Source organism: Staurois parvus, unplaced genomic scaffold, assembly GCF_062004578.1.
Source record: "Staurois parvus isolate SC_StPar_1 unplaced genomic scaffold, SC_StPar_1.0 ptg000565l, whole genome shotgun sequence".
NCBI classification, from domain to species: domain Eukaryota; kingdom Metazoa; phylum Chordata; class Amphibia; order Anura; family Ranidae; genus Staurois; species Staurois parvus.
In genome coordinates this window covers 510,001-525,000 of record NW_028318361.1, presented here as the reverse complement: position 1 = coordinate 525,000, position 15,000 = coordinate 510,001, and positions in this window count along the sequence as shown.

Below are 15,000 nucleotides of genomic sequence, written 5' to 3'. Positions count from 1 at the left end.
CAAATACTACATGCATGGCTAGCTAAGGAGCCAGAGGTTGAAAGCCAGTTGGCCCAATGGAATCAAACGTTTGAAGCCTATCAAATACTTTGTATACGGCAAGATATAGAGCCAGGGGATGAAAGCCAGTTGGCCCAATGGAATCAAATGTTAGAAGTCTATCAAATAATTTGTGTATGGCCAGCTATAGAGCCAGGGGTCAAAGCCAGTTGACTCAATGGAATTGAAAGTTTGAATCCTATCAAATACTACATGCATGTCCAGCTTTAGCGTCAGGAGTTGAAATCCAGTTGACCCAAGGACTGAAAATGGCTACTGCAATGCAACCCACATTAGGGCTCTGCAACAATCAGGAAATAACCATCTCTATGACCAGGGATTAACTATTCCTTTAGGCAAGGAGAGACCACCATCAGTAATAGGGACTTGCCACTACCGCATTTAGGGAATGACCAAAACAGAAGCTAGAAAGATCATCCACACCTACAGGCAATGAGTTACTGCCGTGGAAGCCAAGGAGTGTCCACCTAAATTTTTGTCTAATTATTCTGAAACTGTCCTGTAGGTCAGACAAACAGAAAAGAATGTGAAAGATTTGGGTTGCTGTGTTTTCATTTGAAGTGACTCTTCCTGCCTTAGGCAGGAGTAATTGAAGGAGTGCCCGTATATTGACAACGCATGTTACCGAGTGCCAAAAGCATAAAACGCAAGACACAATTTCGCAGCGAGAACATAAACTACAATGACTGCAAAGTCTGCAAATTGTCCAATTACGCAAATGCGCCATCATTAGTATGACGACTCAATTTCACATAGCGAATAAGAGCAATGCACACTGGGGTGACCAGCTGAACCCCCACATTCACGTCCGGTGTGGGGCAGATTGGGGTTGAAGCACGGGCAGACTAACAACTCATGGGGCCCCCGGGCAACAGGGGATCATGAGGCCCCTGTGTCCTTGCCCAAACTCAAAAAAGCCTATGAAAAAGGTACCAGGGGCATCTCATGGGGCCCCATAATGACCCCAAACCCTAGGGCAGTGCCCGAGTTTCCAAATGGTCAGCCGCCACTGGGTTGAAGTAATCCAATGAAATGGAGGCATCTGATAGAAGGCTATCCAATGCCACATTTTGAAGCAAGTGTAAATGAACCCTTATAGTAGTGGGCAATGCACCCACCTCCGCTCACCACAAAACATCTTCATGCATTGATTCATAAAGGGTCATATCCGCGTTATCATGCCTTACAGTGCACTGCCGGCCCAATCAAAATGAAGGGGCTGCCTTAGCACAACCCATGTCAATGCATATAGACTCATTGTAATGACACCTGTGCACTGTGTGCTGTGAATGGGTCCTAAAGGCAACCTGTATTGGGGAAAAAAAACCACTTGGATCCATCGGATCCATCCCGCGGGGTTCGTCGGCTTGCTTTACAACTTACCTTTTTGTGGAGTGGGTCCGGTGTCACCCTGTGCGGTCGGTCTCACCCGATAAGGGCCGCACCTCCCACATCTGTCTCGGGACACCACTGATGGTAGCTCCCATAGGTCTCTTACACACCTCCTGTATGGTAACCTTCGCTTAGTGCTCTCCAGAAGAGTCCACAGAGTTCCTCCTTGCAGTGTAAGTGGAAATTTTGCAGACTCTGATGTAATGGGGCTCTGGGAGCCCTGATCAAAGGGGAATGCTGGGAACTATGATGTAAGTGGGGGCTCTGGCTACTAGAGACCCCCTTATATCAGAGTAACACCAGAGTCTGCAGTGTTCCCCCAATATCAGAATTCTCACTGTTCTTTCTTAAATCAGTCTCCAGAGTTCTCCCTTACATTAGAATCTGCAGAGTCCCGCCTTTCACTGTAAGGGAACTCTGGGAGTTCAGAAGTGAAGTGGAACTCTGTGGATTCAGAGTTAAAAGGGAACTCTGTGAGTTCAGATGTAAAGGGGAACTCTGGGGATTCAAATTTAAAAGGGAACTCTTCAAGTTGAGATGTAAAGGGGAAACGCTGCGAGTTAAGATGTAAGGGGAGTACTGCTAGTTCAGATGCAAAGGGGAACTCATTGGATTCAGATGTAAAGGGGAACTCTGCAAATTAAGATGTAAAGGGGAAAATATGCGTATTCAGATGTAAAGGAAAACTCTATATATTAAGATATAAAGGGGGAACTCTGTGGACTCTGATGTAAGGGCGGGACTCTTGTGATTAAATCCATATGATTAGAAATGTTATTTAATCACAAAATACATGTATAGTATATACTACAAAAAAATTACAGTGCCCCGCCGAAGTGTTGGGGTTTGGCTTAAAGAAAAGGTGGCAACCCCATCCAAGATGGCAGAGGAAGGGGGCCCGCTGCAGAACAAGTGAAAGTGTCTGACTGCAGGACCATAATAAAAGGGCCCTAAGATGGCAGTAAAGGATCCAGGGATCAGTGGAAGGGGCCTGGGCTTGGAGGGAAGGGCCCTGGGACCAAAGGTCCGGAAGGCCCTTCATGGTTTCTTCCATCAGGGGCCCTGAAGATTCTAGTTACGCCTCTGAAAGGGGCCTTAATTCGCAACTTTCATTAAAACAATATTTGGTCATCCTTCCATTAGAGCCTTTGGTAATGCTCCTATGTAGGGTAGGGTGTCAACGCTCCGTCCTTCTCTCCTAATTCAGTTCCTGCGTTGTCACTGGGGCTTCCAGTGGACCCTACAAGTAGTCATTTCAACACCCATTACTTAGGCATGGTTGATGGTTGTCAGCATCAAGAAACCCGACTTGACAAATGCCATGAAGACAACACCGGAGTGCAGTAAAGCCTGGCTCACACTATTGCAGGTTTGTGGCCCACGTGGCCATGGCAGCCCATTTATTTGATAGTGCTTCTGTGCCTGCCTTTCACGCAGGAAAAAGGTTGCTGCAGTATTTTGAAAATGCAGTGGCCGGGAATTTCTGTGCAATTTCCCTGAGGTTCCCCTTAAGCACACTGCATTTTTAGATTCGTCGGAGGTTCCATTAAGAATGAGTAGCAGCCCCGCTCGTTTTTAAAGAACAGCACGTTTTTGGTTGTGGGGTGTTGCGGGTGCAGGAACAGGTGCGATTCTTGAACCCACAACCACCCCACATAGTGTGAAGGTAGGTGGCCACAAAGAGGCTGCAGGAGATCAGCAGCGCTGAGATTTAACAAAGAATAAAACTTTTGAAAACAGGTATTTTATAAAATACACAGCGCTTTATCATACTAATTGTGATTCAGGATTTACATTTTTTTTTTTTTTTTTTTTTTTTTTTAAATATACAAAGTTAGTTTAGCTAAGCTTCCCATGTAAAGGTGGTGACAAGACAAAGGAAACTTCAACACTGCTGAAGCCGAGCCATTGTACTTCATGCTGCGGTAATTGTTCAGTAAGGGAGGAATGCGAGCTTATAAATTCCTTCAAGAGCTGCAAAATGCCCTCAGGCTATGCGTTTGTACAGGAAAAAGATAAAGTCCTTGTAACAGTCACCAGTGATGAATAAAGTAATATATATAAGTAAATGAAATAAACCTGACTTTGCTTCAATCAATGAAAAAAATAAAATAAAATGAATAAAAAAAAAATGATGGTGGGATCAAGCAACGGGAACAAGTGGTTGTAGGTGGGATCAAGCATCGGGAACAAGTGGTCGTAGGTGGGATCAAGCATCGGGAACAAGTGGTCGTAGGTGGGATCAAGCATCGGTAACAAGTGGTTGTAGGTGGGATCAAGCATCGGTAACAAGTGGTTGTAGGTGGGATCAAGCATCGGTCACAAGTGGTGGCAGGTGGGATCAAGCATCTGTAACAAGTGGTCGCAGGTGGGATCAAGCATCTGTAACAAGTGGTCGCAGGTGGGATCAAGCATTGATAACAAGTGGTTGTAGGTGGGATCAAGCATCTGTAACATGTAGTGGTAGGGGGGATCAAGCATCTGCAACAAGTGGTCGCAGGTGGGATCAAGCATCGGTAACAAGTGGTCGCAGGTGGGATCAAGCATCGGTAACAAGTGGTTGTAGGTAGGATTAAGCATCTGTAACAAGTGGTTGTAGGTAGGATCAAGATCGGGAACAAGTGGTCGCAGGAGGGATCAAGCATCTGTAACAAGTGGTTGCAGGTGGGATCAAGCATCGGTAACAAGTGGTCGCAGGTGGGATCAAGCATCGGTAACAAGTGGTCGCAGGTGGGATCAAGCATCGGTAACAAGTGGTCGCAGGTGGGATCAAGCATAGGTAGCAAGTGGTCGTAGGTGGGATCAAGCATCGGTAACAAGTGGTTGTAGGTGGGATCAAGCATCGGTAACAAGTGGTTGTAGGTGGGATCAAGCATCGGTAACAAGTGGTTGTAGGTGGGATCAAGCATCGGTAACAAGTGGTTGTAGGTGGGATCAAGCAGAAGCATAGTCAAGGAACAAGGTTGGTAAAGGGTGGTAGCAAAGAGATGGACAGCAGCACGAGTGACAAGAGCAAGATATTGGCTGGAGAGAGCACAATAATCTGGCAGGAAGCACCAGGCATGGCTGTAATAGATAGCTCAAGGGAGGAGCAAAGGGTTCAAGGTTCAAGAGAAACAAGCTTCTAAGCAGGATCATTCAAGGAATTGTCCAGGAAGCTGTCCAGCATTCCAGGTGGCTCAGCAAGAAGAAACATTGCCAGAAATGGCAAAGGTTGCAGGTTCAGACCTGGGTCCTGATAGACAACCTTATGAGGGAAAAAAATTTACAAAAAGTACAAACAAACCAAGTAAATTATGTTACGAAAAGAAACATAAAAAAAAACAGGTAGGACAATTGCTGAGTCTGGACCAGCATCCAGGTTCTCAGAATTATCAAAGGTCCTTTCTATCCTGTTTCTGAGACCATTGGCCTCGCTCCTTGATGAAGACCTCATCTGGTTCTATCTGTGCTTCAAAAACTGCCTTTTCCATCCACTAGAATCATTTTTTTTCTTTATTCCCACTTACAAAGTTTTATTTTTTTCTGCAAAGTTTCCCTCAATAGAGAAGTGAAGGGGTTATGCGTAATGTGGTTTGATAATTTAGTTTTAAGTTTGGGTTGCTCAATGTGCGTGATTCACTTGTTACTGACCATCTGTTCTCTGAACTGCCTTTTGTTCGCAGAGTCGCAACAAGTGTTTCCTGTATCTAGCTGTTCTTGCCTTAGGACTTTTCACCCACTCGTATTCGCAGGAAAGCTTAGCTATACATGTGTAGGTTTTTTTGCAGGTGTCACAGCAACTCACAAGTTTTCGGTAATTGACAAAAGTTCAAAATTGCAATTAGTAATCTGTCAAAATTTTTGAAGAACTATGTCATGTTTCCAGTGTCACCCCAAACCTCCTTCTGCCTTCACTCCAATGCTTCCTCCTACTCTTTAATACCAGCACTCCTCCACCTCAATGTTAGCACCCCAACCTTCCTCCTCACTGCCAGCACCCCAGATAGTCTTTTCCTCCTCAAAGTCAGCACCACAATCCTTCTCTTCCTTACCACCAGCACTCTAACCCTCCTCCTTTTCTTACCACTAGCACCCCAACCCGTCTCCTGCTCCTCACTGCCAGCACCCCAGATAGTCTTTTCCTCCTCAAAGTTAGCACCACAATCCTCCTCTTCCTTACCACCAGCACTCTAACCCTCCTCCTTTGCCTACCACTAGCACCCCAATCCGTCTCCTGCTCCTCACTGCCAGCAACCCAGATAGTCTTTTCCTCCCCAAAATCAGCACCACAATCCTTCTCTTCCTTACCACCAGCATTCAAACCCTCTTCCTTTGCTTACCACTAGCACCCCAAACCTTCTCCTGCTCCTCACTGCCAGCATCCCAGATAGTCTTTTTCCTCCTCAAAGTCAGCACCACAAACCTTCTCTTCCTTACCACCAGCACTGTAACCCTCCTCCTTTTCTTACCACTAGCACCCCAACCCTTCTCCTGCTCCTCACTGCCAGCACCCTAATCCTCCTCCTTGTACTTCGCCTCTGCCTCCTGCTGTCTCATGGCATTCCACATGCTGGTGGAGGGCTGGGATAACCCTCTGTTCAAAATGTTTAGGGCTGCCGTACAACTTCTCGGCAAAATATTGGCGGCTGGATACCTGGCACCAGGCAACAATTTCTCATAAAGGGGTGTTTGATAACTAACAAGAAGACACTGGACATAGGGGTGATTTGGGAACGTTTGTTCTTCCACTCCAGCAGCTAATCCATGAAAAAAGCACTGCGGAGGTCTGTGGACTAGGCTTATGGATCACTGAAAAAATATCGCTATGAACTCCTCCTAGTCAGTTGGCACAGTTATGGCAGAGTTGGCTGAAGAGGAGGAAAGGAGGGGAGAAGAGTATGTGGTTAGCACTAGAAAGTAAGTGTTTGCACTGCCGACTTGGGAAAGTTGAGAAAAAAAAGGGTGCATCAGTAGCAGGAAATTGGCTGCTTTCCACCAGTGAGAATGGATAGGATGCAATAGCAAACCTATAACAAATAGTGGCTGCTATGCACCATTGTAGTACGATATTTTTATTGAAAAGTTTAGAGTAGGAAACATAAACTGGGTTATGCAGAAATGTGATATATAAACGTATATTAAATGGATGCTATGCATCTTTGAAGAGGACGAGGAGGAAATGAGAGCATGAGCAACACTATAACAGAAAGTGGCTGCCCTGTGCCCGTGAGAAGAAGAAGCAGGAAAAGTAAAGAAGATGTTATTAATGCTTCCATCAATGAAGAGATATTGTGGGATGGGAGAAATTAGGGAAGGAGAAGAAAGACATGGAGATAAAGAAGGTGGTGCAGGAGGAGAAGGAGGACATGGAGGTAGAGGAGGACATGGAGGAGGAAAAGGGGGTTTTGGAGGTAAAGGAGGAGGTGGAGGAGAAGGAGGACAAGGTAAAGAAGGATGTGGAGGAGGAGAAGAAGTACAGGGAAGTAAAGTAATAGGTTGAGCAGGACATGGCAGTAGAGGAGGATGTGGAGAAGGACATTGAGGTTAAGGAGGAGAAGAAAGGCATGAAGGAAGAGGAGGAGGAGAAGGAGGACATGGAGGAGGAAAAGGTGGTGGGGGTAAAGGAAGGAGTAGAGGAAAAAGAGGACATGGAGGTAAAAAAGGAGGTCATGAAGGTAGAGACAAAGTTGGTGGATAAGAAGAACATGGAGTTAGAGGAGGCTGTGGAAAAGGAACAGATAGACTTAGAGGAGGATGGGGATGAGATTACGGAGGATATGGAGGAAGACGAGGGGGTGGAGGATATCAGGGTAAGAGGGAGGTGGAGGAGGAGAAGGACATGAAGGTAGAGGAGGAGGAGGGGGAGGTGGAGAAGAGAGAAGAAAAGACATGGAGATAGAGGAGGACAGGGAGTAGGAGATGAAGGATATGGAGGTAAAGGAAGGGGTGGAGAAGGAGGACATGGAGGTAGAGGAGGATGTGGAGGAGGCGAAGGAGCAGATGGAGCTAGAAGAGGGCATGGATGAGGAGAAGGTGGAGGAGGAGGAGGAGAAGGTTATGGAGGTAAAGAAGGAAGTGAAGATGGAGCAGATGGAACTAGAAGAGGAGGACATGGATGAGGAGAAGGAGGTGGATGAGGAGAAGGAGGACATGGAGGTAGAGAAGAATGTGAAGAAGGAACAGATGGAGCTAGAAGAGGACATGGATGAGGAGAAGAAGGTGTAGGAGGAGAAGGACTTGGAGGTGGAGAAGATACAGATGGAGCTAGAAGAGGATGTGGATGAAGAGAAGGAGGATATGGAGGTAGAGGAGTAGGAGGAGAAGGAGGATATGGAGGTAGAAGACAGGGAAAGGGAAGACATTGAGGTAGAGGGGGAGGAAGAAAAAAGGGACATTGAGGTAGAGGAGGACGTGGAGAAGGTGCAGATGGAGTTAGAGGAGGACATGGATGAGGAGGAGAAGAAGAAGGAGGTAGAGATGAAGATGAATGGGAAAGAGATGGGGGAGGAAGTGGAGTGTCAGGAATCAAGGAATGACCAGAAAGGTGTGGACTGACACAGGGAAAAGCAGGTAATATAATACAGTTTATTATTAGCCACCCAGATATATATCTATATAAACGCACAGTGAACAAACTAACCTTCCACTAATCTTAGGAGGTGCAGGAACACAGGCGTAGTCAGGGCTGGAGAGGTGGAATGGTCAGGCCGGCCGTAGGGTTCTGTAACGACTGCCTGGGGGTACCTCTAGCGGTCCTCAGGGCAGGATTCCCCAGGGCGCGGAGTCTAAGCCCCAGTCTGCCTTTTCACCAGAGCCCCTGATGGTGGGGATGGACTTGGCGCAGGACTGAGACTAGGTCGCGGCCCCTGAGTACACCTGCTAGTGGTAGGGGGATCCGCCAGAGGTATGTGCAGGTACGGCTGGATCCGTGCAGGATGGATGGATGGCAGAGTAGTTAGCATGGTCAGACAAGCCGGGTCGGTAACAGTGGAGGCAGATCAGTACAGAGCAGCAGGCAAAGAGTAAACGGGTCACAAGCCAAGGTACAGCAACAGGAGGTCAAACAGCATAGGAGTAGGCAGAAGAATAGTCAGGGATGAGCCAGTAGTCAGAACAGGAGACGGTCAACAGAGATCAGGATCAAGCCGGGTCAGCAACGAAGCAGGGATACAGGTACAGAGGCTCATGGGAAAACATACACCAAGGCCCAGAGCACAGGCCTGGTCATGCCTTATATACACCTTTCTGTAATCAGCCCCAGGTTTGGCTGATTGTGAGCTTCTGGCTGCTAAGAGCACCCGCTGGTCAGCTCTGGTACTGCAGCCCACACGGCAGGAGAGTCCCACCACCAGTGCTGAGAGCACCCGCTGGTCAGCTCTGGTACTGCAGCCCACACGGCAGAAGAGTCCCACCACCAGTGCTGAGAGCACCCGCTGGTCAGCTCTGGTACTGCAGCCCACACGGCAGGAGAGTCCCACCACCAGTGCTGAATCCATTCCTGACATGGAGATGGAGGAGTAAGAAGTAGATGTGTAATTTTGTTTCCTGGGGGATTCAGCGCTCTTATATTATTGTGTAGTTTATCTAGCTGGCATCATAAGGTTGATATCACAAAAAAATACCAGCTATATTCTACCTGAATACATTTTTAATGTGGAAGTGTACTACTGCAGGTGTTTATTTTTTTTTATCAATCTAAGATTGAAAACATCAGGAGTGAAAATATGCTGCAGCATAGGTGTTGCTAGAATTGTGAAAGACCAAGAGAACCCCCAGGCACACTAAAGAGAGTCCCTTAAAAGGTAATAAGTCTGAGCTTACTCAGTGCACACGTATGAAGACACACTCTTTGTACCTACAAAATATGCTTTTATTGTTGAAACACAATTGAAAGTCACACAGACGCCCATAAACCTCAGGGTAAAGAATCATATTTTGAAAATGGGCACCTCCCCCTCGTGCCTCTTCCCCAGATTTCTCGGTCAGGATCAATAGCACCACTATCAACCCATCCCCACATGTCAGGGTGCTAGGGGTAACCCTGGACTCTGAAATATCCTTTCAGGCCCACATCCAATCCCTGTCCAAATCATGCCACCTCAACCTCCGCAACATCTCCAAAATATGCCCCTTTTTAACCAATGGTACCATAAAGCTCCAAACTCACTCCCTGGTTTTCACTCGCCTTGACTACTGCAACTCCCTCCTCATTGGCTTACCTTTAGATAGGTTATCCCCCCTCCAGTCCATCATGAATGCCGCTGCCAGGCTCATCTACCTTACCAACTGTTCAGTGTCTGCTACCACTCTCTGCCAATCCCTCCACTGGCCTCCATTCAGTGTCCTCCACCCCTCTCTGCCAATCTCTCCACTGGCCTCCATTCAGTGTCCTCCACCCCTCTCTGCCAATCTCTCCACTGGACTCCATTCAGTGTCCTCCACCCCTCTCTGCCAATCTCTCCACTGGCTTCAATTCAGTGTCCTCCACCCCTCTCTGCCAATCCCTCCACTGGCCTCCATTCAGTGTCCTCCACCCCTCTCTGCCAATCCCTCCACAGGCCTCCACTCGCTCAACGAATAAAATTCAAAATACTAACAACAACTTACAAAGCCATCCACAATTCTGCCCCCAGCTACATCACCAACCTGGTCTCAAAATATCAACCAAACCGCTCTCTTAAATCCTCCCAAGACCTTCTGCTCTCTAGTTCCCGTGTCACCTCCTCCCACGCTCACCTCCAGGACTTCTCCCGAGCTTCTCCTATCCTATGGAACTTCCTACCCCAATGTGTCCAGCTATCAACAAATACTATCCATCTTTAGACGATCCCTGAAAACCTTTGTCTTTAAAGAGGCCTATCCTGCTTCTAACTAGTAATCTGCCTTTTATTTCCCCCATCAGCTCATCTCCCCCACAGCTATTACCAGGGACTGTGCAATGTACAACACAGCATATAGAAAGAGGTGGCGTGGTATAGGGAATGCAGAACAGAGTGTACAGAATGAGACAGAATAGGGAATGTATAGAAATCCAAATACATTTCTGCTCTCTTAAACAATCATAATGTGAAAGCAGCTCGCACAGGTAAAAGACTAAAAACTTTAACAAGTCCATGAATTAAAAGGAAAAAATCCACATATTCTGTGAAACCGGAAAGAAGGGGTGACACCCGGGGGTGTATTTACCACAAGGCATTTGCCTAGGGCGGCATTTTTTAGGGGGGCAGCAGTGCCTCCCAGAAGAAAGGACATATGTGGCATAGGGACCAGGTGGGATCCAAGAGGGGCTGCTTGATGGTGTATGCAGAGCCTGACTGTCATTCCCGGGGATGTCCAGAGCTGTGTAGCTGTGGGGTGTTAGTGGAAGGCTCTCTCAGGTGGGGATGGGGCAGGGGTGTTGGTGGTCACTGTCAGGTGGGGGGAGGGTCTGGTGTTGGTCGGTGTCAGGCTCTATCCACCGGGGAGGGGGTCGTCCGATTTTTGTGTGCACAAAACCTAAATACACCACTGGTGACACCTCAAACTCCCTGGTGAAAACGTCAAGTAGGAGGTCTTACTGGAGCTATGGGGTTTTCCAATGAATGAAAAGCCAACAGCACTTTAGGGGTTAACCCTGATCTTCTCCATGATAGATGGCACAATGGTGTTTCAAGTTGTGATTCCGCTACAGCTCTGCTCTCTACCAGTAGAAGCATGCAAGATATGAAGGCTAAAAATCCAGTATTTCCTTACATAAATGTTTATTAAAAGTAAAATATTGCACGTACAATTGGTTTAAAACACAAAGCCATCAAAGACAATCACAGGGCTGCAGCAATCTTAATGCAATACACAGAAAGTGTCTGTTCAGCGTGGTGACGTCACGTTAAGGGGTGGAGTTTATTGTGACGTCACCACGTTGAACAGCCACTGGCCAGAACATTGGTGTATTGTATTGGGATTGCCGCAGCCCCGTGAATAGCGCAGTATGTGGAATAGGGAATTTACAGTGTAGTAAGTAGAATATTGAGGAACATGCACCCAGCCATCCACATGATGTAAAAGAAAACGTGATTCAGCAGACCATGCCACCTTCTTCCATTGCTCTTTGTCAGGTTCTGTTGTAGGCACTTTTGGTTGTGGACGTGGTCAGCATGGACACTCTGACTTTCCTGCAGCTGCACAGCCCAATATACAACAAACTGCGATATCCATTTTTTTCTGCTTTCAATGCATCAGCTTCAGGGACAACATGTTCATTTGCTGCCTAATATATCCCACCCACTTTCAGATGTCATTGTCACAAGATAATCAATGTTATTCACTTTACCTGAACCTATGACTGGTTGGTATATATATATATATACTGTATATCCTTATTTGTGAAATGTTTTAATCTTGTTTTAGATAAGAAGGTGATATCTACAGTTTAAAGCCCTGAAGAAGTGGGACTTTCATAACCCCTGAAACGCAGTGGATTTGTCTTGATGATCTACAATAAAATACACCATATAGCCCCCCCCAGTCTTAATCCGTAGGGTTCAATATTGAGTTGGCCCCGCCCTTTCCACATACATGACCTTTAATGGCCTTCCAGTCTTAGTCCGTAGGGTTCAATATTGAGTTGGCCCCGCCCTTTGCGGCTATAACAGCTTCAACTCTTCTGGGAAGGCCGTCCACAAGGTTTAGGAGGGTGTCTATGGGAAGGTTGGACCATTCTTCCAGAAGCACATTTGTCAGGTCAGGCACTGATGTCGGGGGAGGAGGCCTGGCTCGCAGTCTCCGCTCTAATTCATCCCAAAGGTGTTCTATGGGGTTGAGGTCAGGACTCTGTGCAGGACAGTCAAGTTCCTCCACCCCAAACTGGCTCCTCCATGTCTTTATGGATCTTGCTTTGTACACTGGTGTGCAGTCATGTTGGAACAAGAAGGGGCCATCCCCAAACTCCTCCCACAAAGTTGGGAGCATGAAATTGTCCAAAATGTCACCTTAAGAGTTCCCTTCACTGGAACTAGGGGGCCAAGCCCAACCCCTGAAAAACAACCCCCCACCATAATCCCCCCTCCACCAAACTTTACACTTGGCATAATGCAGTCAGGCAAGTACCGTTCTCCTGGCACCCACCAAACCCAGACATGTCCATCGGATTGCCAGACAGAGAATCATGATTGGTCACTCCAGAGAACACGTTTCCACTGCTCTAGAGTCCAGTGATGGCGTGCTTTACACCACGGCATCTGAAGCTTTGCATTGCACTTGGTGATGGAAGGCTTGGATGCAGCTGCTCGGCCATGGAAACCCATTCCATGAAGCTCTCTACGCACTGTTGTTGGGCTCATCTGAAGGCCACACCAAGTTTGGAGGTCTTTAGCTATTGACTCTGCAGACAGTTGGCGACTTCTGCGCACTGTGCGCTTCAGCATGCGCTGACCCCGTCCTGTCATGTGACGTGGCCTACCACTTGGTGGCTGAGTGGCTGTTGTTCCCAGTTGCTTCCACTTTGTTATAATCCCACTAACAGTTGAGCGTGGAATATTTAGTAGCCAGGAAATGTCACGGATGGACTTATTGCCCAGGTGGCCACCTATCACGGGACCACGCTTGGAGTCACTGAGCTCCTGAGAGCGACCCATTCTTTCACCAATGTTTGTAGAAGCCGTCTGCATGTCTAGGGGATGGATTGTATACACCTGTGTCCATGGAGGGGATTGGAGCATCTGAATCACATGATATGGAGGGGATTGGAACACCTGAATCACATGATTGGGAGGGGATTGGAACACCTGAATCACATGATTTGGAGGGCGGGCCCAATACTTTGGCAATATAATGTATCATTCTAGACTTTATAAATAGGCCCTGGTCCACACATATGCAATTCTGCATATCACACAGATATGACAGACTAGATATTATGTGTTCCTATTGAAGTGGTTAACACTGATGTGATCCATAGACATTGCGTTTTGAGTGCGATTCCAAAAAGGGTCCTGTGCGAATTTGGAGCTGTGCATTCCAGACTCTCAAGTGATAGAGTATAGTGGCATCAGAAGGTCAGCGATAGGATTGCGATTGGCAGGCATTTTTGTATTAAAGTCATTGAAAGGCAATATTGCATTGAAGTCAACGGAGGGCAATTATACATTGAAGTCAATGGAAATGCAGAAGCCAAGATCACACCTCTGATGAAATCGCACTCAAACAGCAATGCTATTCACACAGAAACGCACGCATAAATCGCAATGTGATTCCAGCACACGTATGTGTGAAGCCAGAGTAAAGCTGCGCTTCTATCATTTATTGTATATTTCTGTTTTTATCTCTGTCAGAATGCAGGCGTTCTAAGTCAGAGCAATCGTTCTAATCCCATGTTTATCTCACAGCCCTTTGAATACACATCGAGGAATCCAGCATTCCTCACATAAGCTAGGTTTACACAAGTGACAGATCTTGCCGCTCCTCTGAAAAGCGATCTGTAGAGGCATTTGACAGGTGGTATGTCATGTACTTGCAGCCTGTTTTAACCCTGTAAATGCCACGCCACAAATACAAGCATTGCGCACGGTTGCAGGGTGGTTGCTTGAATAGTCAGTTCTGCCCACCGAACCAGGGGCGGACTGACAACTCATGGGGCCCCCGGGCAATAGGGGATCATGGGGTCCCTGTGTTCTCGCCCACACCCAAAAAAGCCAATGAAAGGTACCAGGGGCATCTCATGGGGCCTCCTACTGACCCTGGGCCCTCAGTGAGTGCCCTAGTGCTCGCATGGTCAGTCCGCCCCTGCACCGAACATAACTAGTGATGGACCGAACCAGGGGCGGACTGACAACTCATGGGGCCCCCTGGCAATAGGGGATCATGGGGCCCCTGTGCCCTTGCCCAAACTCAAAAAAGCCTATGATAAAGGTACCAGGGGCATCTCATGGGGCCCCCTACTGACCCTGGGCCCTCGGGCAGCGCCTGAGTTTCCAAATGGTCAGTCTGCCCCTGGACTGAACACCTCCCTGTTCGGTTCATGGTCGAACATTCGAACCTACCGAAAGTTCGACCGCAAACTTCGAACAGGGACAATTTAGTGAGCGGTATCTTACTCCATCTGAGTATGTGGTAAGATAACGCACGGCTACTAAAGTACTATATGAGTTCTTTTTCTTGTCTTTTTTTCAGCCAGACTAACTATGCAACTTCATAATAGAACTCAATGAAGTTACATAGTTAGTCTGGCTGAAAAAAGACAAAAGTCCATCCAGTTCAAACAAAAAAAAAGAAAAAGGTTAGAATCCTATTCCCACAGTTGATCCAGAGGAAGGCAAAAAAACCCAGCAAAGCACGATCCAATTTGCTCCTGCAGGGAAAAAAAAATTCCTTCCTAAGAGGCAATCGGATATTCCCTGGATCAACTTTCCCTATAAATGTTATATCCAGTTATATTCTGTGCAGAGGCGGACTGGCCATTTGGAAACTCGGGCACTGCTCGAGGGCCCGGGTCAGTAGGGGGCCCCATGAGTTGTCAGTCCGCCCCTGATTCTGTGTATCCAAGAAAAAATCCAGGACTTTCCTACAGCAATCCACTGAGCTGGCCACAAC